The following is a 27,405-nucleotide window of genomic DNA, read 5'->3' on the forward strand; positions in this document are numbered from 1 at the left end:
GTTAGTTAGTTAATTAAGAAATATACAGTTAGTTAATTAGTTAGTTAATTAGGAAATATACAGTTAGTTAATTAGTTAGTTAATTAAGAAATATACAGTTAGTTAATTAGTTAGTTAATTAGGAAATATACAGTTAGTTAATTAGTTAGTTAATTAGGAAATATACAGTTAGTTAATTAAGAAATATACAGTTAGTTAATTAGTTAGTTAATTAGGAAATATACAGTTAGTTAATTAAGAAATATACAGTTAGTTAATTAGTTAGTTAATTAGTTAGTTAATTAGTTAGTTAATTAAGAAATATACAGTTAGTTAATTAGTTAGTTAATTAGGAAATACACTGTTAGTTAGTTAATTAGGAAATACACTGTTAGTTAAGAAATACACAGTTAGTTAATTAAGAAATATACAGTTAGTTAATTAGTTAGTTAATTAGGAAATACACTGTTAGTTAAGAAATACACTGTTATTTAATTAAGAAATATACAGTTAGTTAATTAGTTAGATTATTAAAATTATTAAATTAATTAGTTTAGTATGTAGGTCTACTGTCAGGTTTATCAGTTTAGCATGTAGGTCTACTGTCAGGTTTATCAGTTTAGTATGTAGGTCTACTGTCAGGTTTATCAGTTTAGCATGTAGGTCTACTGTCAGGTTTATCAGTTTAGTATGTAGGTCTACTGTCAGGTTTATCAGTTTAGCATGTAGGTCTACTGTCAGGGTTATCAGTTTAGTATGTAGGTCTACTGTCAGGTTTAGCATGTAGGTCTACTGTCAGGTTTATTAGTTTAGTATGTAGGTCTACTGTCAGGTTTATCAGTTTAGTATGTAGGTCTACTGTCAGGGTTATCAGTTTAGCATGTAGGTCTACTGTCAGGTTTATCAGTTTAGCATGTAGGTCTACTGTCAGGGTTATCAGTTTAGTATGTAGGTCTACTGTCAGGTTTAGCATGTAGGTCTACTGTCAGGTTTATTAGTTTAGTATGTAGGTCTACTGTCAGGTTTATCAGTTTAGTATGTAGGTCTACTGTCAGGGTTATCAGTTTAACATGTAGGTCTACTGTCAGGGTTATCAGTTTAGTATGTAGGTCTACTGTCAGGGTTATCAGTTTAGTATGTAGGTCTACTGTCAGGTTTATCAGTTTAGCATGTAGGTCTACTGTCAGGTTTATCAGTTTAGCATGTAGGTCTACTGTCAGGGTTATCAGTTTAGTATGTAGGTCTACTGTCAGGGTTATCAGTTTAACATGTAGGTCTACTGTCAGGGTTATCAGTTTAGTATGTAGGTCTACTGTCAGGTTTATCAGTTTAGCATGTAGGTCTACTGTCAGGGTTAGCATGTAGGTCTACTGTCAGGTTTATCAGTTTAGCATGTAGGTCTACTGTCAGGGTTATCAGTTTAGTATGTAGGTCTACTGTCAGGGTTATCAGTTTAGTATGTAGGTCTACTGTCAGGTTTAGCATGTAGGTCTACTGTCAGGGTTATCAGTTTAGCATGTAGGTCTACTGTCAGGTTTAGCATGTAGGTCTACTGTCAGGTTTATCAGTTTAGCATGTAGGTCTACTGTCAGGTTTAGCATGTAGGTCTACTGTCAGGTTTATCAGTTTAGCATGTAGGTCTACTGTCAGGGTTATCAGTTTAGTATGTAGGTCTACTGTCAGGGTTATCAGTTTAGCATGTAGGTCTACTGTCAGGTTTAGCATGTAGGTCTACTGTCAGGTTTAGTATGTAGGTCTACTGTCAGGGTTATCAGTTTAGCATGTATGTCACCTGTCAGGTTTAGCATGTAGGTCTACTGTCAGGGTTATCAGTTTAACATGTAGGTCTACTGTCAGGGTTATCAGTTTAGTATGTAGGTCTACTGTCAGGTTTAGCATGTAGGTCTACTGTCAGGGTTATCAGTTTAGCATGTAGGTCTACTGTCAGGTTTAGCATGTAGGTCTACTGTCAGGTTTAGTATGTAGGTCTACTGTCAGGGTTATCAGTTTAGCATGTATGTCACCTGTCCGGTTTAGCATGTAGGTCTACTGTCAGGGTTATCAGTTTAACATGTAGGTCTACTGTCAGGGTTATCAGTTTAGCATGTAGGTCTACTGTCAGGTTTATCAGTTTAGCATGTAGGTCTACTGTCAGGGTTATCAGTTTAGCATGTCGGTCTACTGTCAGGTTTATCAGTTTAGCATGTAGGTCTACTGTCAGGTTTATCAGTTTAACATGTAGGTCTACTGTCAGGTTTATCAGTTTAGTATGTAGGTCTACTGTCAGGTTTATCAGTTTAGTATGTAGGTCTACTGTCAGGTTTATCAGTTTAGCATGTAGGTCTACTGTCAGGTTTATCAGTTTAGCATGTAGATCTACTGTCAGGTTTATCAGTTTAGCATGTAGGTCTACTGTCAGGTTTATCAGTTTAGCATGTAGGTCTACTGTCAGGGTTATCAGTTTAGCATGTCGGTCTACTGTCAGGTTTATCAGTTTAGCATGTAGGTCTACTGTCAGGTTTATCAGTTTAACATGTAGGTCTACTGTCAGGTTTATCAGTTTAGTATGTAGGTCTACTGTCAGGTTTATCAGTTTAGTATGTAGGTCTACTGTCAGGTTTATCAGTTTAGCATGTAGGTCTACTGTCAGGTTTATCAGTTTAGCATGTAGATCTACTGTCAGGTTTATCAGTTTAGCATGTAGGTCTACTGTCAGGTTTAGCATGTAGATCTACTGTCAGGTTTATCAGTTTAGCATGTAGGTCTACTGTCAGGTTTATCAGTTTAGCATGTAGGTCTATTGTCAGGTTTATCAGTTTAGCATGTAGGTCTACTGTCAGGTTTATCAGGTGAGCATGGATGCTGACTGTCGTTCTCCCTCTCTAACCAGGTACTGATTCTGACCCACACCTGGTACAGGTCAAGCTAACTGCCTGACCAATGAGAGACATTTATCAGTTTTTGAATCAATGATTCTAACTGCCCGACCAATCTGAGACATCAATCAGTTTTTGAATCAATGATTCTAACTGCCCGACCAATCAGAGATATTAATCAGTTTGTTCAATCAATGGTTCTAATTGCCCGACCAATCAGAGACAATGATCAATTAATCAATCAGGGGTTCACCAGGTAGAGAAGTTATCTAGCAGTAGGTCATAATGTTGCCTCGGTAACAACAGCAGTAGGTCATAATAAAATAAAATAAAATATATTTATATAGCCCTTCCTACATCAGCTGATATCTCAAAGTGCTGTGCAGAAACCCAGCCTAAAACCCCAAAAAGCAAGCAATGCAGGTGTAGAAGCACGGTGGCTAGGAAAAACTCCCTAGAAAGGCCAAAACCTAGGAAGAAGCCTAGAGAGGAACCAGGCTATGAGGGGTGGCCAGTCCTCTTCTGGCTGTGCCGGGTGGAGATTATAACAGAACATGGCCAAGATGTTCAAATGTTCATAAATGACCAGCATGGTCAAATAATAATAATCACAGTAGTTGTCGAGGGTGCAACAAGTCAGCACCTCAGGAGTAAATGTCAGTTGGCTTTTCATAGCCGATCATTGAGAGTATCTCTACCGCTCCTGCGGTCTATAGAGAGTTGAAAACAGCAGGTCCGGGACAAGGTAGCACGTCCGGTGAACAGGTCAGGGTTCCATAGCCACAGGCAGAACAGTTGAAACTGGAGCAGCAGCACGACCAGGTGGACTGGGGACAACAAGGAGTCATCATGCTAGGTAGTCCTGAGGCATGGTCCTAGGGCTCAGGTCCTCCGAGAGAGAGAAAGAAAGAGAGAATTAGAAAGAGCATACTTAAATTCACACAGGACACCGGATAAGACAGGACAAGTACTCCAGATATAACCAACTGACCCTAGCCCTCCGACACTTAAACTACTGGAGCATAAATACTGGAGGCTGAGACAGGAGGGGTCAGGAGACACTGTGGCCCCATCCGATGATACCCCCGGACAGGGCCAAACAAGCAGTATATAACCCCACCCACTTTGCCAAAGCACAGCCCCCACACCACTAGAGGGATAACTTCAACCACCAACTTACCATCCTGAGACAAGGAGTATAGCCCACAAAGATCTCCGCCACAGCACAAACCAAGGGGGACCGACCCAGACAGGAAGATCACGTCAGAGACTCAACCCACTCAAGTGACTCACCCCTCCTAGGGACGGCATGGAAGAGCACCAGTAAGCCAGTGACTCAGCCCCTGTAATAGGGTTAGAGGCAGAGAATCCCAATGGAGACAGGGGAACTTGCCAGGCAGAGACAGCAAGGGCGGTTCGTTGCTCCAGAGCCTTTCCGTTCACCTTCACACTCCTGGGCCAGACTACACTCAATCATATGACCTACTGAAGAGATGAGTCTTCAATAAAGACTTAAAGGTTAAAACCGAGTCTGCGTCTCTCACATGGGTAGGCAGACCATTCCATAAAAATGGAGCTCTATAGGAGAAAGCCCTGCCTCCAGCTGTTGCCCCGGTAACAAAAGCAGTAGGTCATAATGTTGCCCCGGTAACAACAGCAGTCAGTCATAACGTTGCCCCGGTAACAACAACAGTAGGTCATAACGTTGCCCCGGTAACAACAGCAGTAGGTCATAATGTTGCCCCGGTAACAACAACAGTAGGTTATAATGTTGCCTCGGTAACAACAACAGCAGTAGGTCATAATGTTGCCCCGGTAACAACAACAGTAGGTTATAATGTTGCCTCGGTAACAACAACAGCAGTAGGTCATAATGTTGCCCCGGTGACAACAGCAGTAGGTCATAATGTTGGCTCGGTAACAACAGCAGTCGGTCATAATGTTGCCCCGGTAACAACAGCAGTAGGTCATAATGTTGCCCCGGTGACAACAACAGCAGTAGGTCATAATGTTGCCTCGGTAACAACAGCAGTAGGTCATAATGTTGCCTCGGTAACAACAGCAGTAGGTCATAATGTTGCCCCGGTGACAACAGCAGTAGGTCATAATGTTGCCTCGGTAACAACAGCAGTAGGTCATAATGTTGCCCCGGTGACAACAGCAGTAGGTCATAATGTTGCCTCGGTAACAACAGCAGTAGGTCATAATGTTGCCTTGGTGACAACAGCAGTAGGTCATAATGTTGCCCCGGTGACAACAGCAGTAGGTCATAATGTTGCCTCGGTAACAACAGCAGTAGGTCATAATGTTGCCTCGGTAACAACAGCAGTCGGTCATAATGTTGCCCCGGTGACAACAGCAGTCAGTCATAATGTTGCCCCGGTAACAACAGCAGTAGGTCATAATGTTCCCTCGGTAACAACAGCAGTAGGTCATAATGTTGCCCCGGTAACAACAGCAGTAGGTCATAATGTTGCCTCGGTAACAACAGCAGTAGGTCATAATGTTGCCTCGGTAACAACAGCAGTAGGTCATAATGTTGCCTCGGTAACAACAGCAGTAGGTCATAATGTTGCCTCGGTGACAACAGCAGTAGGTCATAATGTTGCCTCGGTAACAACAGCAGTAGGTCATAATGTTGCCCCGGTAACAACAGCAGTAGGTCATAATGTTCCCTCGGTAACAACAGCAGTAGGTCATAATGTTGCCTCGGTAACAACAGCAGTAGGTCATAATGTTGCCTCGGTAACAACAGCAGTAGGTCATAATGTTGCCTCGGTAACAACAGCAGTAGGTCATAATGCTGCCTCGGTAACAACAGCAGTAGGTCATAATGTTGCCCCGGTAACGACAGCAGTAGGTCATAATGTTGCCTCGGTAACAACAGCAGTAGGTCATAATGTTGCCTCGGTAACAACAGCAGTAGGTCATAATGTTGCCTCGGTAACAACAGCAGTCGGTCATAATGTTGCCCCGGTGACAACAGCAATCAGTCATAATGTTGCCCCGGTAACAACAGCAGTAGGTCATAATGTTCCCTCGGTAACAACAGCAGTAGGTCATAATGTTGCCCCGGTAACAACAGCAGTAGGTCGTAATGTTGCCTCGGTAACAACAGCAGTAGGTCATAATGTTGCCTCGGTAACAACAGCAGTAGGTCATAATGTTGCCTCGGTAACAACAGCAGTAGGTCATAATGTTGCCTCGGTGACAACAGCAGTAGGTCATAATGTTGCCTCGGTAACAACAGCAGTAGGTCATAATGTTGCCCCGGTAACAACAGCAGTAGGTCATAATGTTCCCTCGGTAACAACAGCAGTAGGTCATAATGTTGCCTCTGTAACAACAGCAGTAGGTCATAATGTTGCCTCGGTAACAACAGCAGTAGGTCATAATGTTGCCTCGGTAACAACAGCAGTAGGTCATAATGCTGCCTCGGTAACAACAGCAGTAGGTCATAATGTTGCCCCGGTAACGACAGCAGTAGGTCATAATGTTGCCTCGGTAACAACAGCAGTAGGTAGTAACTCTGGACCTTCAGGTCATCATCACTACAGGACCAGTTCCCTCGGTAACAACAGCAGTAGGTCATAATGTTGCCTCGGTAACAACAGCAGTCGGTCATAATGTTGCCCCGGTGACAACAGCAATCAGTCATAATGTTGCCCCGGTAACAACAGCAGTAGGTCATAATGTTCCCTCGGTAACAACAGCAGTAGGTCATAATGTTGCCCCGGTAACAACAGCAGTAGGTCATAATGTTGCCTCGGTAACAACAGCAGTAGGTCATAATGTTGCCTCGGTAACAACAGCAGTAGGTCATAATGTTGCCTCGGTAACAACACCAGTAGGTCATAATGTTGCCTCGGTGACAACAGCAGTAGGTCATAATGTTGCCTCGGTAACAACAGCAGTAGGTCATAATGTTGCCCCGGTAACAACAGCAGTAGGTCATAATGTTCCCTCGGTAACAACAGCAGTAGGTCATAATGTTGCCTCGGTAACAACAGCAGTAGGTCATAATGTTGCCTCGGTAACAACAGCAGTAGGTCATAATGTTGCCTCGGTAACAACAGCAGTAGGTCATAATGCTGCCTCGGTAACAACAGCAGTAGGTCATAATGTTGCCCCGGTAACGACAGCAGTAGGTCATAATGTTGCCTCGGTAACAACAGCAGTAGGTAGTAACTCTGGACCTTCAGGTCATCATCACTACAGGACCAGTTCCCTCGGTAACAACAGCAGTAGGTCATAATGTTGCCTCGGTAACAACAGCAGTAGGTCATAATGTTGCCTCGGTAACGACAGCAGTAGGTCATAATGTTGCCTCGGTAACAACAGCAGTAGGTAGTAACTCTGGACCTTCAGGTCATCATCACTACAGGACCAGTTCCCTCGGTAACAACAGCAGTTGGTCATAATGTTGCCCCGGTAACAACAGCAGTAGGTAGTAACTCTGGACCTTCAGGTCATCATCACTACAGGACCAGTTCCCTCGGTGACAACAGCAGTAGGTCATAATGTTCCCTCGGTAACAACAGCAGTAGGTAGTAACTCTGGACCTTCAGGTCATCATCACTACAGGACCAGTTCCCTCGGTGACAACAGCAGTAGGTCATAATGTTGCCTCGGTAACGACAGCAGTAGGTCATAATGTTGCCCCGGTAACAACAGCAATAGGTCATAATGTTCCCTCTGTAACAACAGCAGTAGGCTTCTCTAGACACGGCATGTTGTCCTGGTAACACCCATTCTCTGTGCTTTACCGGGAGTCACAGAATGCCTAGCTGACCTGGGATGATCTGCATATACACACACACCACACCACACACACAGACACACACACCACACCACACCACACCACACCACACCACACCACACCACACCACACACACAGACACACACACACACCACACCACACCACACCACACCACACCACACCACAATCAGGGTTAGGAGTTTGGGAAAGTAGGATGTTGAATGGGACTCAATTGTTTGGGCCACACAAGGATAGTAAAACACCATGGACAAATGGATTAGTGGGATGATCCATTGATCTGTAATGTATAGGTCTTACCTATGTCATGTTCATAGCATGTTCATGTCATGTTAATGGCATGTTTATAGCATGTTTATAGCATGTTTGTCATATTAATGTCATGTTAATGTGATGTTTATGTCATGTTTATAGCATGTTAATGTCATGTTCATGTGATGTTTATGTCATGTTTATAGCATGGTTATGATAACATCACAACAACACAGCACTGGTATACCAGACCACAGCTAGGAAGTCCATATTTAGACTACTGACGGAGTGTGTGTGTGTGTGTGTGTGTGTGTGTGTGTGGGTGTGTGTGTGTGTGTTGGCTGGGTCACGTTGGAGCGGTGCAATAGGATTGGTGTTTCTAAGGAGCAGGGTTTGAGTTCGGCCTAATCAATTATCAGTTAAGCCTTTACTGCTGCTGGCTCTCTCTGCTGTCACCTGGTCCCCAGGACTAACACCTTAATCCACCAGCCATATGGCACCTTCACACACACACACACACACACACACCACACACCACACACCACACACACACACACCACACAGACACACACACACACACACACACACACACACACACACACACACACACACACACACACACACACACACACACACACACACACACACACACACACACACACACACAGGTAGAGTCCATGTCAACAAGATCTCCCTCTTTCCTCCCCGCAGCTCTGTGGCCTCTATTGTACTGGACCTGTTGATGCTGCTGTTACAGTGTCACTATATCAGGGTGGTGTGTGTGTGTGTGTGTGTATGTGTGTATGTGTGTTTGTGTGTGTGTTTGTGTGTGTGTGTGTGTGTGTGTGTGTGTGTGTGTGTGTGTGTGTGTGTGTGTGTGTGTGTGTGTGTGTGTGTGTGTGTGTGTGTCAGGTTGTGTAAGGCCCCAGTGTAATCCCTGTGGACATGACCATATTTATACTCCCTGACTGTCTACCTACATACTGACCCTTACATACCAGTAGGGAGGTAGTGACTACCTACATACTGACCCTTACATACCAGTAGAGAGGTAGTGACTACCTACATACTGACCCTTACATAACAGTAGAGAGGTAGTGACTACCTACATACTGACCCTTACATACCAGTAGAGAGGTAGTGACTACCTACATACTGACCCTTACATACCAGTAGAGAGGTAGTGACTACCTACATACTGACCCTTACATACCAGTAGAGAGGTAGTGACTACCTACATACTGACCCTTACATACCAGTAGAGAGGTAGTGACTACCTACATACTGACCCTTACATACCAGTAGAGAGGTAGTGACTACCTACATACTGACCCTTACATAACAGTAGAGAGGTAGTGACTACCTACATACTGACCCTTACATACCAGTACAGAGGTAGTGACTACCTACATACTGACCCTTACATAACAGTAGAGAGGTAGTGACTACCTACATACTGACCCTTACATACCAGTAGAGAGGTAGTGACTACCTACATACTGACCCTTACATAACAGTAGAGAGGTAGTGACTACCTACATACTGACCCTTACATAACAGTAGAGAGGTAGTGACTACCTACATACTGACCCTTACATACCAGTACAGAGGTAGTGACTACCTACATACTGACCCTTACATAACAGTAGAGAGGTAGTGACTACCTACATACTGACCCTTACATACCAGTACAGAGGTAGTGACTACCTACATACTGACCCTTACATACCAGTAGAGAGGTAGTGACTACCTACATACTGACCCTTACATAACAGTAGAGAGGTAGTGACTTCCTACATACTGACCCTTACATACCAGTAGAGAGGTAGTGACTACCTACATACTGACCCTTACATACCAGTAGAGAGGTAGTGACTACCTACATACTGACCCTTACATAACAGTAGAGAGGTAGTGACTACCTACATACTGACCCTTACATAACAGTAGAGAGGTAGTGACTACCTACCCCTACATACTGAGGCAGTCAATTGTAATACTGCTAGCTGTTAGCTGTTAGCCGTTAGCCGTTATAGAGAGGTCAGGAGGGTGGGACAGGGCAGTGAATTGTAATACTGTTAGCTGTTAGCTGTTAGCCGTTACAGAGAGGTCAGGAGGGTGGGACAGGGCAGTGAATTGTAATACTGTTAGCTGTTAGCTGTTAGCTGTTAGCCGTTACAGAGAGGTCAGGAGGGTGGGACAGGGCAGTGAATTGTAATACTGTTAGCTGTTAGCTGTTAGCTGTTAGCCGTTACAGAGAGGTCAGGAGGGTGGTACAGGGCAGTGAATTGTAATACTGCTAGCTGTTAGCTGTTAGCCATTACAGAGAGGTCAGGAGGGTGGGACAGGGCAGTGAATTGTAATACCTCTTAGCTGTTAGCTGTTAGCCGTTACAGAGAGGTCAGGAGGGTGGGACAGGGCAGTGAATTGTAAAACTGTTAGCTGTTAGCTGTTAGCCGTTACAGAGAGGTCATGAGGGTGGGACAGGGCAGTGAATTGTAATACTGCTAGCTGTTAGCTGTTAGCTGTTAGCCGTTACAGAGAGGTCAGGAGGGTGGGACAGGACAGTGAATTGTAATACTGCTAGCTGTTAGCTGTTAGCCGTTACAGAGAGGTCAGGAGGGTGGGACAGGGCAGTGAATTGTAATACTGCTAGCTGTTAGCTGTTAGCTGTTAGCCGTTACAGAGAGGTCAGGAGGGTGGGACAGGGTAGTGAATTGTAATACTGCTAGCTGTTAGCTGTTAGCCGTTACAGAGAGGTCAGGAGGGTGGGACAGGGCAGTGAATTGTAATACTGCTAGCTGTTAGCTGTTAGCTGTTAGCCGTTACAGAGAGGTCAGGAGGGTGGGACAGGGCAGTGAATTGTAATACTGCTAGCTGTTAGCTGTTACAGAGAGGTCAGGAGGGTGGGACAGGGCAGTGAATTGTAACACTGCAAGCTGTTAGCTGTTACAGAGAGGTCAGGAGGGTGGGACAGGGCAGTGAATTGTAATACTGCTAGCTGTTAGCTGTTAGCTGTTAGCTGTTAGCTGTTACAGAGAGGTCAGGAGGGTGGGACAGGGCAGTGAATTTTAATACTGCTAGCTGTTAGCTGTTAGCTGTTAGCTGTTATCCGTTACAGAGTGGTCAGGATGGTGGGACAGGGCAGTGAATTGTAATACTGCTAGCTGTTAGCTGTTAGCTGTTAGCTGTTAGCTGTTACAGAGAGGTCAGGAGGGTGGGACAGGGCAGTGAATTGTAATACTGCTAGCTGTTAGCTGTTAGCTGTTAGCTGTTAGCTGTTACAGAGAGGTCAGGAGGGTGGGACAGGGCAGTGAATTGTAATGCTGCTAGCTGTTAGCTGTTAGCCGTTACAGAGAGGTCAGGAGGGTGGGACAGGGCAGTAAATTGTAATACTGCTAGCTGTTAGCTGTTAGCCGTTACAGAGAGGTCAGGAGGGTGGGACAGGGCAGTGAATTGTAATACTGCTAGCTGTTAGCTGTTAGCCGTTACAGAGAGGTCAGGAGGGTGGGACAGGGCAGTGAATTGTAATACTGTTAGCTGTTAGCCGTTACAGAGAGGTAAGGAGGGTGGGACAGGGCAGTGAATTGTAATACTGCTAGCTGTTAGCTGTTAGCCATTACAGAGAGGTCAGGAGGGTGGGACAGGGCAGTGAATTGTAATACTGCTAGCTGTTAGCTGTTAGCTGTTAGCCGTTACAGAGAGGTCAGGAGGGTGGGACAGGGCAGTGAATTGTAATACTGCTAGCTGTTAGCTGTTAGCTGTTAGCCGTTACAGAGATGTCAGGAGGGTGGGACAGGGCAGTGAATTGTAATACTGCTAGCTGTTAGCTGTTAGCTGTTAGCCGTTACAGAGAGGTCAGGAGGGTCTTGGGACTGAAGCCATTTTACTGGAATTGGATTATCAGCCAGACAACACAGCTTTTTACTGACCAGACAGTTCTAGAACACAGCTTTTTACTGACCAGACAGTTCTAGAACACAGCTTTTTACTGACCAGACAGTTCTAGAACACAGCTTTTTACTGACCAGACAGTTCTAGAACACAGCTTTTTAATGACCAGACAGTTCTAGAACACAGCTTTTTACTGACCAGACAGTTCTAGAACACAGCTTTTAACTGAACAGATAGTTCTAGAACACAGCTTTTTACTGACCAGACAGTTCTAGAACACAGCTTTTTTCTGACCAGACAGTTCTAGAACACATATTTTTTCTGAGCAGACAGTTCTAGAACACATCTTTCTACTGACCAGACAGTTCTAGAACACAGCTTTTAACTGACCAGACAGTTCTAGAACACAGCTTTTATCTGACCAGATGTCATGTTTTGTCTTTGATCATCATGTCTTGTCCCTGTGCTTCCCTCTGCTGGTCTTATTAGGTTCTTTCCCTCTTTCTATCCCTCTCTCTCCTCCTCCCTCTCTCCCTCTCCCGCTCTCTCTCTCTATCGTTCCGTTCCTGCTCCCAGCTGTTTCTCATTCTCCTAACGACCTCATTTACTCTTTCACACCTGTCCCCTATTTTGCCCTCTGATTAGAGTCCCTATTTCTCCCTCTGTTTTCCGCTTCTGTCCTTGTCGGATTCTTGTTTGATGTTTGCTGTTCTGTGTCCTTGTTCCGCCCTGTCGTGTTTTTGCCTTCTTCAGATGCTGCGTGTGAGCAGGTGTCTATGTCAGCTACGGCCTGTGCCTTCCTGAAGCGACCTGCAGTCTGTGGTCGCGTCTCCAGTCGTTCCTCTCTACTGACGAGAGGATTTCAGTTTCCTGTTTTGGATTTACCTTTGATAATATCCAGGAGAATCATTGTTTGTTTAAGACTGGAATAAAGACTCTGTTTCTATTACGTCGCTTTTGGGTCCTCATTCACCAGCATAACAGAAGAATCCGACCAAGAATGGACCCAGCGACTACGGATTCTCGCAACACTGCCGTCGAGATCCAGGGAGCAATGCTCGGCAGACACGAGCAGGAATTGTCTGCTGCTCGTCATGCCGTTGAGACCCTGGCCGCTCATGTCTCCGATCTCTCAGGACAGTTTCAGAGTCTTCGTCTCGTGCCACCAGCTACTTCCTGGTCTTCCGAGTCTCCGGAGCCTAGGGTTAATAACCCACCATGTTACTCTGGGCAGCCCACTGAGTGTCGCTCCTTTCTCACCCAGTGTGATATTGTGTTCTCTCTCCAGCCCAACACATACTCAGGAGAGAGAGCTCGGATCGCTTACGTCATATCACTCCTTACTGGTCGGGCTCGGGAGTGGGGCACAGCTATCTGGGAGGCAAGGGCTGAGTGTTCTAACGTTTATCAGAACTTTAAGGAGGAGATGATACGGTTTTTGATCGTTCAGTTTTTGGGAAGGAGGCTTCCAGGGCCCTGGCTTCCCTATGTCAAGGTGATCGATCCATAACGGATTACTCTATAGAGTTTCGCACTCTTGCTGCATCCAGTGACTGGAACGAGCCGGCGTTGCTCGCTCGTTTTCTGGAGGGACTCCACGCTGAGGTTAAGGATGAGATTCTCTCCCGGGAGGTTCCTTCCAGCGTGGACTCTTTGATTGCACTCGCCATCCGCATAGAACGACGGGTAGATCTTCGTCACCGAGCTCGTGGAAGAGAGCTCGCGTTAACGGTGTTTCCCCTCTCCGCATCTCAACCATCTCCTCCCATCGGCTCAGAGACTGAGCCCATGCAGCTGGGAGGTATTCGCATCTCGACTAAGGAGAGGGAACGGAGAATCACCAACCGCCTTTGCCTCTATTGCGGTTCTGCTGGACATTTTGTCATGTCATGTCCAGTAAAAGGCCAGAGCTCATCAGTAAGCGGAGGGCTACTGGTGAGCGCTACTACTCAGGTCTCTCCATCAAGTGTTATGCAGATGAATGAGGACCCAAAAGCGACGTAATAGTAACAGAGTCTTTATTCCAGTATAAAACAAATAATGATTCTCCTGGATATAAATCAATGGTAATCCAAAACAGGAAACTGAAATCCTCTCGTCAATAGAGAGGAACGACTGGAGACGCGACCACAGACTGCAGGTCGCTTCAGGAAGGCACAGACCGTAGCTGACATAGACACCTGCTCACACGCAGCATCTGAAGAAGGCAAAAGAACACGACAGGGCGGAACAAGGACACAGAAACTGCAAACATCAAACAAGAATCCGACAAGGACAGGAGCGGAAAACAGAGGGAGAAATAGGGACTCTAATCAGAGGGCAAAATAGGGGACAGGTGTGAAAGAGTAAATGAGGTCGTAGGGAGAATGAGAAACAGCTGGGAGCATGAACGGAACGATAGAGAGAGAGAAAGAGAAAGAACCTAATAAGACCAGCAGAGGGAAGCACAGGGACAAGACATGATCAAAGACAACATGACAGTACCCCCCCACTCACCGAGCGCCTCCTGGCGCACTCGAGGAGGAACCCTGGCGGCAACGAAGGAAATCATCGATCAACGAACGGTCCAGCACGTCCCGAGATGGAACCCAACTCCTCTCCTCAGGACCGTAACCCTCCCAATCCACTAAGTACTGGTGACCACGTCCCCGAGAACGCATGTCCATGATCTTCCGTACCTTGTAAATAGGAGCGCCCTCGACAAGGACGGGGGGGGGGGAGGGAAGACGAACGGGGGCGCGAAGAAAAGGCTTGACACAAGAGACATGGAAGACAGGGTGGACGCGACGAAGATGTCGCGGAAGAAGCAGTCGCACAGCGACAGGATTGACGACCTGAGAGACACGGAACGGACCAATGAACCGCGGAGTCAACTTGCGAGAAGCTGTCGTAAGAGGAAGGTTACGAGTGGAAAGCCACACTCTCTGACCGCGACAATACCTAGGACTCTTAATCCTACGTTTATTGGCGGCTCTCACAGTCTGCGCCCTGTAACGGCAAAGTGCAGACCTGACCCTCCTCCAGGTGCGCTCACAACGTTGGACAAAAGCCTGAGCGGAGGGAACGCTGGACTCGGCGAGCTGGGACGAGAACAGAGGAGGCTGGTAGCCAAGACTACTCTGAAACGGGGACAGCCCGGTAGCAGACGAAGGAAGCGAGTTGTGAGCGTACTCAGCCCAGGGGAGCTGTTCTGCCCAAGACGCAGGGTTTCGAAACGAAAGGCTGCGTAAAATGCGACCAATCGACTGATTGGCCCTTTCTGCTTGACCGTTAGACTGGGGATGAAACCCGGAAGAGAGACTGACGGAAGCACCAATCAAACGACAGAACTCCCTCCAAAACTGTGACGTGAATTGCGGACCTCTGTCTGAAACGGCGTCTAACGGGAGGCCATGAATTCTGAACACATTCTCAATGATGATTTGTGCCGTCTCCTTAGCGGAAGGAAGCTTAGCGAGGGGAATGAAATGTGCCGCCTTAGAGAACCTGTCGATAACCGTAAGAATCACAGTCTTCCCCGCAGACGAAGGCAGACCGGTAATAAAGTCTAAGGCGATGTGAGACCATGGTCGAGAAGGAATGGGAAGCGGTCTGAGACGACCGGCAGGAGGAGAGTTACCTGACTTAGTCTGCGCGCAGTCCGAACAAGCAGCCACGAAACGACGCGTGTCCCGCTCCTGAGTAGGCCACCAAAACCGCTGGCGAATAGAAGCAAGCGTACCCCGAACGCCGGGGTGGCCAGCTAACTTGGCAGAGTGAGCCCACTGAAGAACAGCCAGACGAGTAGAGACAGGAACGAACAGAAGGTTACTAGGACAAGCGCGCGGCGACGCAGTGTGAGTGAGTGCTTGCTTTACCTGTCTCTCAATTCCCCAGACAGTCAACCCGACAACACGCCCTTCAGGGAGAATCCCCTCGGGGTCGGTAGAAGCCACAGAAGAACTAAAGAGACGGGATAAGGCATCAGGCTTGGTGTTCTTATTTCCCGGACGATAGGAAATCACGAACTCGAAACGAGCGAAAAACAACGACCAACGAGCTTGACGTGCATTAAGTCGTTTGGCCGAACGGATGTACTCAAGGTTCTTATGGTCAGTCCAAACGACAAAAGGGACGGTCGCCCCCTCCAACCACTGTCGCCATTCGCCTATGGCTAAGCGGATGGCGAGCAGTTCGCGGTTACCCACATCATAGTTGCGTTCCGATGGCGACAGGCGATGAGAAAAGTAAGCGCAAGGATGGACCTTATCGTCAGACTGGAAGCGCTGAGACAGAATGGCTCCCACGCCCACCTCTGAAGCGTCAACCTCGACAATGAATTGTTTAGTGACGTCAGGAGTAACAAGGATAGGAGCGGATGTAAAACGCTTCTTGAGGAGATCAAAAGCTCCCTGGGCGGAACCGGACCACTTAAAGCAAGTCTTGACAGAAGTCAGAGCGGTGAGAGGGGCAGCCACTTGACCGAAATTACGAATGAAACGCCGATAGAAATTAGCGAAACCGAGAAAACGCTGCAACTCGACACGTGACTTAGGGACGAGCCAATCGCTGACAGCCTGGACCTTAGCGGGATCCATCTGAATGCCTTCAGCGGAAATAACAGAACCGAGAAAAGTGACAGAGGAGACATGAAAGGCGCACTTCTCAGCCTTCACGTAGAGACAATTCTCTAAAAGGCGCTGGAGTACACGTCGAACGTGCTGAACATGAATCTCGAGTGACGGTGAAAAAATCAGGATATCGTCAAGGTAAACGAAAACAAAAATGTTCAGCATGTCTCTCAGTACATCATTAACTAATGCCTGAAAGACAGCTGGAGCATTAGCGAGACCGAACGGCAGAACCCGGTATTCAAAATGCCCTAACGGAGTGTTAAACGCCGTTTTCCACTCGTCCCCCTCTCTGATGCGTACGAGATGGTAAGCGTTACGAAGGTCCAACTTAGTAAAGCACCTGGCTCCCTGCAAAATCTCGAAGGCTGACGACATAAGGGGAAGCGGATAACGATTCTTAACCGTTATGTCATTCAGCCCTCGATAATCCACGCAGGGGCGCAGAGTACCGTCCTTCTTCTTAACAAAGAAAAATCCCGCTCCGGCGGGAGAGGAAGAAGGCACCACGGTACCGGCGTCGAGAGAAACAGACAGATAATCCTCGAGAGCCTTACGTTCGGGAGCCGACAGAGAGTATAGTCTACCCCGAGGGGGAGTGGTCCCCGGAAGGAGATCAATACAACAATCATACGACCGGTGAGGAGGAAGGGAGCTGGCTCTGGACCGACTGAAGACCGTGCGCAGATCATGATATTCCTCCGGCACTCCTGTCAAATCACCAGGTTCCTCCTGAGTAGAGGGGACAGAAGACACAGGAGGGATAGCAGACATTAAACACTTCACATGACAAGAAACGTTCCAGGATAGAATAGAATTACTAGACCAATTAATAGAAGGATTATGACATACTAGCCAGGGATGACCCAAAACAACAGGTGTAAAAGGTGAACGAAAAATCAAAAAGGAAATGGTCTCACTGTGGTTACCAGATACTGTGAGGGTTAAAGGTAGTGTCTCACATCTGATACTGGGGAGAAGACTACCATCTAAGGCGAACATGGGCGTGGGCTTCCCTAACTGTCTGAGGGGAATGTCATGTTTCCGAGCCCATGCTTCGTCCATAAAACAACCCTCAGCCCCTGAGTCTATCAAGGCACTGCAGGAAGCAGCCGAACCGGTCCAGCGTAGATGGACCGACAAGGTAGTACAGGATCTTGATGTCATGTTGTCTTTGATCATGTCTTGTCCCTGTGCTTCCCTCTGCTGGTCTTATTAGGTTCTTTCTCTTTCTCTCTCTCTATCGTTCCGTTCATGCTCCCAGCTGTTTCTCATTCTCCCTACGACCTCATTTACTCTTTCACACCTGTCCCCTATTTTGCCCTCTGATTAGAGTCCCTATTTCTCCCTCTGTTTTCCGCTCCTGTCCTTGTCGGATTCTTGTTTGATGTTTGCAGTTTCTGTGTCCTTGTTCCGCCCTGTCGTGTTCTTTTGCCTTCTTCAGATGCTGCGTGTGAGCAGGTGTCTATGTCAGCTACGGTCTGTGCCTTCCTGAAGCGACCTGCAGTCTGTGGTCGCGTCTCCAGTCGTTCCTCTCTATTGACGAGAGGATTTCAGTTTCCTGTTTTGGATTACCATTGATTTATATCCAGGAGAATCATTATTTGTTTTATACTGGAATAAAGACTCTGTTACTATTACGTCGCTTTTGGGTCCTCATTCATCTGCATAACAGAAGAATCCGACCAAGATGGACCCAGCGACTACGGATTCTCTCAACACTGCCGTCAAGTTCCAGGGAGCAATGCTCGGCAGACACGAGCAGGAATTGTCTGCTGCTCGTCATGCCGTTGAGACCCTGGCCACTCAGGTCTCCGACCTGTCAGGACAGTTTCAGAGTCTTCGTCTCGTGCCACCAGCTACTTCCTGGTCTTCCGAGTCTCCGGAACCTAGGGTTAATAACCCACCATGTTACTCTGGGCAGCCCACTGAGTGTCGCTCCTTTCTCACCCAGTGTGATATTGTGTTCTCTCTCCAGCCCAACACATACTCAAGAGAGAGAGCTCGGATCGCTTACGTCATATCACTCCTTACTGGTCGGGCTCGGGAGTGGGGCACAGCTATCTGGGAGGCTAGGGCTGAGTGTTCTAACGTTTATCAGAACTTTAGAGAGGAGATGATACGGGTTTTTGATCGTTCAGTTTTTGGGAAGGAGGCTTCCAGGGCCCTGGCTTCCCTATGTCAAGGTGATCGATCCATAACGGATTACTCTATAGAGTTTCGCACTCTGGCTGCATCCAGTGACTGGAACGAGCCGGCGTTGCTCGCTCGTTTTCTGGAGGGACTCCACGCTGAGGTTAAGGATGAGATTCTCTCCCGGGAGGTTCCTTCCAGCGTGGACTCTTTGATTGCACTCGCCATCCGCATAGAACGACGGGTAGATCTTCGTCACCGAGCTCGTGGAAGAGAGCTCGCGTTAACGGTGTTTCCCCTCTCCGCATCTCAACCATCTCCTCCCATCGGCTCAGAGACTGAGCCCATGCAGCTGGGAGGTATTCGCATCTCGACTAAGGAGAGGGAACGGAGAATCACCAACCGCCTTTGCCTCTATTGCGGTTCTGCTGGACATTTTGTCATGTCATGTCCAGTAAAAGGCCAGAGCTCATCAGTAAGCGGAGGGCTACTGGTGAGCGCTACTACTCAGGTCTCTCCATCAAGTGTTATGCAGATGAATGAGGACCCAAAAGCGACGTAATAGTAACAGAGTCTTTATTCCAGTATAAAACAAATAATGATTCTCCTGGATATAAATCAATGGTAATCCAAAACAGGAAACTGAAATCCTCTCGTCAATAGAGAGGAACGACTGGAGACGCGACCACAGACTGCAGGTCGCTTCAGGAAGGCACAGACCGTAGCTGACATAGACACCTGCTCACACGCAGCATCTGAAGAAGGCAAAAGAACACGACAGGGCGGAACAAGGACACAGAAACTGCAAACATCAAACAAGAATCCGACAAGGACAGGAGCGGAAAACAGAGGGAGAAATAGGGACTCTAATCAGAGGGCAAAATAGGGGACAGGTGTGAAAGAGTAAATGAGGTCGTAGGGAGAATGAGAAACAGCTGGGAGCATGAACGGAACGATAGAGAGAGAGAAAGAGAAAGAACCTAATAAGACCAGCAGAGGGAAGCACAGGGACAAGACATGATCAAAGACAACATGACAGTACCCCCCCACTCACCGAGCGCCTCCTGGCGCACTCGAGGAGGAACCCTGGCGGCAACGAAGGAAATCATCGATCAACGAACGGTCCAGCACGTCCCGAGATGGAACCCAACTCCTCTCCTCAGGACCGTAACCCTCCCAATCCACTAAGTACTGGTGACCACGTCCCCGAGAACGCATGTCCATGATCTTCCGTACCTTGTAAATAGGAGCGCCCTCGACAAGGACGGGGGGGGGGGAGGGAAGACGAACGGGGGCGCGAAGAAAAGGCTTGACACAAGAGACATGGAAGACAGGGTGGACGCGACGAAGATGTCGCGGAAGAAGCAGTCGCACAGCGACAGGATTGACGACCTGAGAGACACGGAACGGACCAATGAACCGCGGAGTCAACTTGCGAGAAGCTGTCGTAAGAGGAAGGTTACGAGTGGAAAGCCACACTCTCTGACCGCGACAATACCTAGGACTCTTAATCCTACGTTTATTGGCGGCTCTCACAGTCTGCGCCCTGTAACGGCAAAGTGCAGACCTGACCCTCCTCCAGGTGCGCTCACAACGTTGGACAAAAGCCTGAGCGGAGGGAACGCTGGACTCGGCGAGCTGGGACGAGAACAGAGGAGGCTGGTAGCCAAGACTACTCTGAAACGGGGACAGCCCGGTAGCAGACGAAGGAAGCGAGTTGTGAGCGTACTCAGCCCAGGGGAGCTGTTCTGCCCAAGACGCAGGGTTTCGAAACGAAAGGCTGCGTAAAATGCGACCAATCGACTGATTGGCCCTTTCTGCTTGACCGTTAGACTGGGGATGAAACCCGGAAGAGAGACTGACGGAAGCACCAATCAAACGACAGAACTCCCTCCAAAACTGTGACGTGAATTGCGGACCTCTGTCTGAAACGGCGTCTAACGGGAGGCCATGAATTCTGAACACATTCTCAATGATGATTTGTGCCGTCTCCTTAGCGGAAGGAAGCTTAGCGAGGGGAATGAAATGTGCCGCCTTAGAGAACCTGTCGATAACCGTAAGAATCACAGTCTTCCCCGCAGACGAAGGCAGACCGGTAATAAAGTCTAAGGCGATGTGAGACCATGGTCGAGAAGGAATGGGAAGCGGTCTGAGACGACCGGCAGGAGGAGAGTTACCTGACTTAGTCTGCGCGCAGTCCGAACAAGCAGCCACGAAACGACGCGTGTCCCGCTCCTGAGTAGGCCACCAAAACCGCTGGCGAATAGAAGCAAGCGTACCCCGAACGCCGGGGTGGCCAGCTAACTTGGCAGAGTGAGCCCACTGAAGAACAGCCAGACGAGTAGAGACAGGAACGAACAGAAGGTTACTAGGACAAGCGCGCGGCGACGCAGTGTGAGTGAGTGCTTGCTTTACCTGTCTCTCAATTCCCCAGACAGTCAACCCGACAACACGCCCTTCAGGGAGAATCCCCTCGGGGTCGGTAGAAGCCACAGAAGAACTAAAGAGACGGGATAAGGCATCAGGCTTGGTGTTCTTATTTCCCGGACGATAGGAAATCACGAACTCGAAACGAGCGAAAAACAACGACCAACGAGCTTGACGTGCATTAAGTCGTTTGGCCGAACGGATGTACTCAAGGTTCTTATGGTCAGTCCAAACGACAAAAGGGACGGTCGCCCCCTCCAACCACTGTCGCCATTCGCCTATGGCTAAGCGGATGGCGAGCAGTTCGCGGTTACCCACATCATAGTTGCGTTCCGATGGCGACAGGCGATGAGAAAAGTAAGCGCAAGGATGGACCTTATCGTCAGACTGGAAGCGCTGAGACAGAATGGCTCCCACGCCCACCTCTGAAGCGTCAACCTCGACAATGAATTGTTTAGTGACGTCAGGAGTAACAAGGATAGGAGCGGATGTAAAACGCTTCTTGAGGAGATCAAAAGCTCCCTGGGCGGAACCGGACCACTTAAAGCAAGTCTTGACAGAAGTCAGAGCGGTGAGAGGGGCAGCCACTTGACCGAAATTACGAATGAAACGCCGATAGAAATTAGCGAAACCGAGAAAACGCTGCAACTCGACACGTGACTTAGGGACGAGCCAATCGCTGACAGCCTGGACCTTAGCGGGATCCATCTGAATGCCTTCAGCGGAAATAACAGAACCGAGAAAAGTGACAGAGGAGACATGAAAGGCGCACTTCTCAGCCTTCACGTAGAGACAATTCTCTAAAAGGCGCTGGAGTACACGTCGAACGTGCTGAACATGAATCTCGAGTGACGGTGAAAAAATCAGGATATCGTCAAGGTAAACGAAAACAAAAATGTTCAGCATGTCTCTCAGTACATCATTAACTAATGCCTGAAAGACAGCTGGAGCATTAGCGAGACCGAACGGCAGAACCCGGTATTCAAAATGCCCTAACGGAGTGTTAAACGCCGTTTTCCACTCGTCCCCCTCTCTGATGCGTACGAGATGGTAAGCGTTACGAAGGTCCAACTTAGTAAAGCACCTGGCTCCCTGCAAAATCTCGAAGGCTGACGACATAAGGGGAAGCGGATAACGATTCTTAACCGTTATGTCATTCAGCCCTCGATAATCCACGCAGGGGCGCAGAGTACCGTCCTTCTTCTTAACAAAGAAAAATCCCGCTCCGGCGGGAGAGGAAGAAGGCACCACGGTACCGGCGTCGAGAGAAACAGACAGATAATCCTCGAGAGCCTTACGTTCGGGAGCCGACAGAGAGTATAGTCTACCCCGAGGGGGAGTGGTCCCCGGAAGGAGATCAATACAACAATCATACGACCGGTGAGGAGGAAGGGAGCTGGCTCTGGACCGACTGAAGACCGTGCGCAGATCATGATATTCCTCCGGCACTCCTGTCAAATCACCAGGTTCCTCCTGAGTAGAGGGGACAGAAGACACAGGAGGGATAGCAGACATTAAACACTTCACATGACAAGAAACGTTCCAGGATAGAATAGAATTACTAGACCAATTAATAGAAGGATTATGACATACTAGCCAGGGATGACCCAAAACAACAGGTGTAAAAGGTGAACGAAAAATCAAAAAGGAAATGGTCTCACTGTGGTTACCAGATACTGTGAGGGTTAAAGGTAGTGTCTCACATCTGATACTGGGGAGAAGACTACCATCTAAGGCGAACATGGGCGTGGGCTTCCCTAACTGTCTGAGGGGAATGTCATGTTTCCGAGCCCATGCTTCGTCCATAAAACAACCCTCAGCCCCTGAGTCTATCAAGGCACTGCAGGAAGCAGCCGAACCGGTCCAGCGTAGATGGACCGACAAGGTAGTACAGGATCTTGATGGAGAGACCTGAGTAGTAGCGCTCACCAGTAGCCCTCCGCTTACTGATGAGCTCTGGCTTTTACTGGACATGACATGACAAAATGTCCAGCAGAACCGCAATAGAGGCAAAGGCGGTTGGTGATTCTCCGTTCCCTCTCCTTAGTCGAGATGCGAATACCTCCCAGCTGCATGGGCTCAGTCTCTGAGCCGGTGGGAGGAGATGGTTGAGATGCGGAGAGGGGAAACACCGTTAACGCGAGCTCTCTTTCACGAGCTCGGTGACGAAGATCTACCCGTCGTTCTATGCGGATGGCGAGTGCAATCAAAGAGTCCACGCTGGAAGGAACCTCCCGGGAGAGAATCTCATCCTTAACCTCAGCGTGGAGTCCCTCCAGAAAACGAGCGAGCAACGCCGGCTCGTTCCAGTCACTGGATGCAGCCAGAGTGCGAAACTCTATAGAGTAATCCGTTATGGATCGATCACCTTGACATAGGGAAGCCAGGGCCCTGGAAGCCTCCTTCCCAAAAACTGAACGATCAAAAACCCGTATCATCTCCTCTCTAAAGTTCTGATAAACGTTAGAACACTCAGCCCTAGCCTCCCAGATAGCTGTGCCCCACTCCCGAGCCCGACCAGTAAGGAGTGATATGACGTAAGCGATCCGAGCTCTCTCTCTTGAGTATGTGTTGGGCTGGAGAGAGAACACAATATCACACTGGGTGAGAAAGGAGCGACACTCAGTGGGCTGCCCAGAGTAACATGGTGGGTTATTAACCCTAGGTTCCGGAGACTCGGAAGACCAGGAAGTAGCTGGTGGCACGAGACGAAGACTCTGAAACTGTCCTGACAGGTCGGAGACCTGAGTGGCCAGGGTCTCAACGGCATGACGAGCAGCAGACAATTCCTGCTCGTGTCTGCCGAGCATTGCTCCCTGGAACTTGACGGCAGTGTTGAGAGAATCCGTAGTCGCTGGGTCCATCTTGGTCGGATTCTTCTGTTATGCAGATGAATGAGGACCCAAAAGCGACGTAATAGTAACAGAGTCTTTATTCCAGTATAAAACAAATAATGATTCTCCTGGATATAAATCAATGGTAATCCAAAACAGGAAACTGAAATCCTCTCGTCAATAGAGAGGAACGACTGGAGACGCGACCACAGACTGCAGGTCGCTTCAGGAAGGCACAGACCGTAGCTGACATAGACACCTGCTCACACGCAGCATCTGAAGAAGGCAAAAGAACACGACAGGGCGGAACAAGGACACAGAAACTGCAAACATCAAACAAGAATCCGACAAGGACAGGAGCGGAAAACAGAGGGAGAAATAGGGACTCTAATCAGAGGGCAAAATAGGGGACAGGTGTGAAAGAGTAAATGAGGTCGTAGGGAGAATGAGAAACAGCTGGGAGCATGAACGGAACGATAGAGAGAGAGAAAGAGAAAGAACCTAATAAGACCAGCAGAGGGAAGCACAGGGACAAGACATGATCAAAGACAACATGACATCAAGATCCTGTACTACCTTGTCGGTCCATCTACGCTGGACCGGTTCGGCTGCTTCCTGCAGTGCCTTGATAGACTCTGGGGCTGAGGGTTGTTTTATGGACGAAGCATGGGCTCGGAAACATGACATTCCTCTCAGACAGTTAGGGAAGCCCACGCCCATGTTCGCCTTAGATGGTAGTCCTCTCCCCAGTATCAGATGTGAGACACTACCTTTAACCCTCACAGTATCTGGTAACCACAGTGAGACCATTTCCTTTTTGATTTTTCGTTCACCTTTTACACCTGTTGTTTTGGGTCATCCCTGGCTAGTATGTCATAATCCTTCTATTAATTGGTCTAGTAATTCTATCCTATCCTGGAACGTTTCTTGTCATGTGAAGTGTTTAATGTCTGCTATCCCTCCTGTTTCTTCTGTCCCCTCTACTCAGGAGGAACCTGGTGATTTGACAGGAGTGCCGGAGGAATATCATGATCTACGCACGGTCTTCAGTCGGTCCAGAGCCAACTCTCTTCCTCCTCACCGGTCGTATGATTGTTGTATTGATCTCCTTCCGGGGACCACTCCCCCTCGGGGTAGACTATACTCTCTGTCGGCTCCCGAACGTAAGGCTCTCGAGGATTATCTGTCTGTTTCTCTCGACGCCGGTACCGTGGTGCCTTCTTCCTCTCCCGCCGGAGCGGGGTTTTTCTTTGTTAAGAAGAAGGACGGTACTCTGCGCCCCTGCGTGGATTATCGAGGGCTGAATGACATAACGGTTAAGAATCGTTATCCGCTTCCCCTTATGTCGTCAGCCTTCGAGATTCTGCAGGGAGCCAGGTTCTTTACTAAGTTGGACCTTCGTAACGCTTACCATCTCGTACGCATCAGAGAGGGGGACGAGTGGAAAACGGCGTTTAACACTCCGTTAGGGCATTTTGAATACCGGGTTCTGCCGTTCGGTCTCGCTAATGCTCCAGCTGTCTTTCAGGCATTAGTTAATGATGTACTGAGAGACATGCTGAACATCTTTGTTTTCGTTTACCTTGACGATATCCTGATTTTTTCACCGTCACTCGAGATTCATGTTCAGCACGTTCGACGTGTACTCCAGCGCCTTTTAGAGAATTGTCTCTACGTGAAGGCTGAGAAGTGCGCCTTTCATGTCTCCTCTGTCACATTTCTCGGTTCTGTTATTTCCGCTGAAGGCATTCAGATGGATCCCGCTAAGGTCCAGGCAGTCAGCGATTGGCCCGTTCCTAAGTCACGTGTCGAGTTACAGCGCTTTCTCGGTTTCGCTAATTTCTATCGGCGTTTCATTCGTAATTTCGGTCAAGTGGCTGCTCCTCTCACAGCTCTGACTTCTGTCAAGACTTGCTTTAAGTGGTCCGGTTCCGCCCAGGGAGCTTTTGATCTCCTCAAGAAGCGTTTTACATCCGCCCCTATCCTTGTTACTCCTGACGTCACTAAACAATTCATTGTCGAGGTTGACGCTTCAGAGGTGGGCGTGGGAGCCATTCTGTCCCAGCGCTTCCAGTCTGACGATAAGGTCCATCCTTGCGCTTACTTTTCTCATCGCCTGTCGCCATCGGAACGCAACTATGATGTGGGTAACCGCGAACTGCTCGCCATCCGCTTAGCCATAGGCGAATGGCGACAGTGGTTGGAGGGGGCGACCGTCCCTTTTGTCGTTTGGACTGACCATAAGAACCTTGAGTACATCCGTTCTGCCAAATGACTTAATGCACGTCAAGCTCGTTGGGCGTTGTTTTTCGCTCGTTTCGAGTTCGTGATTTCCTATCGCCCGGGAAATAAGAACACCAAGCCTGATGCCTTATCCCGTCTCTTTAGTTCTTCTGTGGCTTCTACCGACCCCGAGGGGATTCTCCCTGAAGGGCGTGTTGTCGGGTTGACTGTCTGGGGAATTGAGAGACAGGTAAAGCAAGCACTCACTCACACTGCGTCGCCGCGCGCTTGTCCTAGTAACCTTCTGTTCGTTCCTGTCTCTACTCGTCTGGCTGTTCTTCAGTGGGCTCATTCTGCCAAGTTAGCTGGCCACCCCGGCGTTCGGGGTACGCTTGCTTCTATTCGCCAGCGGTTTTGGTGGCCTACTCAGGAGCGGGACACGCGCCGTTTCGTGGCTGCTTGTTCGGACTGCGCGCAGACTAAGTCATGTAACTCTCCTCCTGCCGGTCGTCTCAGACCGCTTCCCATTCCTTCTCGACCATGGTCTCACATCGCCTTAGACTTTATTACCGGTCTGCCTTCGTCTGCGGGGAAGACTGTGATTCTTACGGTTATCGATAGGTTCTCTAAGGCGGCACATTTCATTCCCCTCGCTAAGCTTCCTTCCGCTAAGGAGACGGCACAAATCATCATTGAGAATGTGTTCAGAATTCATGGCCTCCCGTTAGACGCCGTTTCAGACAGAGGCCCGCAATTCACGTCACAGTTTTGGAGGGAGTTCTGTCGTTTGATTGGTGCTTCCGTCAGTCTCTCTTCCGGGTTTCATCCCCAGTCTAACGGTCAAGCAGAAAGGGCCAATCAGTCGATTGGTCGCATATTACGCAGCCTTTCGTTTCGAAACCCTGCGTCTTGGGCAGAACAGCTCCCCTGGGCTGAGTACGCTCACAACTCGCTTCCTTCGTCTGCTACCGGGCTATCTCCGTTTCAGAGTAGTCTTGGTTACCAGCCTCCTCTGTTCTCGTCCCAGCTCGCCGAGTCCAGCGTTCCCTCCGCTCAGGCTTTTGTCCAACGTTGTGAGCGCACCTGGAGGAGGGTCAGGTCTGCACTTTGCCGTTACAGGGCGCAGACTGTGAGAGCCGCCAATAAACGTAGGATTAAGAGTCCTAGGTATTGTCGCGGTCAGAGAGTGTGGCTTTCCACTCGTAACCTTCCCCTTACGACAGCTTCTCGCAAGTTGACTCCGCGGTTCATTGGTCCGTTCCGTGTCTCTCAGGTCGTCAATCCTGTCGCTGTGCGACTGCTTCTTCCGCGACATCTTCGTCGCGTCCACCCTGTCTTCCATGTCTCTTGTGTCAAGCCTTTTCTTCGTCCCCCCGTTCGTCTTCCCTCCCCCCCCCCCG

At 48.4% G+C, this 27,405-nt stretch overlaps 1 protein-coding gene across 1 annotated transcript in view; it reads left to right on the top strand.

The window, feature by feature from the left end:
- Positions 1 to 27,405, top strand: part of LOC129842031 (prominin-1-A-like) — a 102,610-nt gene that overhangs the window by 531 nt on the left and 74,674 nt on the right. The window lies entirely within an intron of this gene.

The sequence above is a fragment of the Salvelinus fontinalis genome, unplaced genomic scaffold (assembly GCF_029448725.1).
Source record: "Salvelinus fontinalis isolate EN_2023a unplaced genomic scaffold, ASM2944872v1 scaffold_0008, whole genome shotgun sequence".
Classification (NCBI taxonomy): domain Eukaryota; kingdom Metazoa; phylum Chordata; class Actinopteri; order Salmoniformes; family Salmonidae; genus Salvelinus; species Salvelinus fontinalis.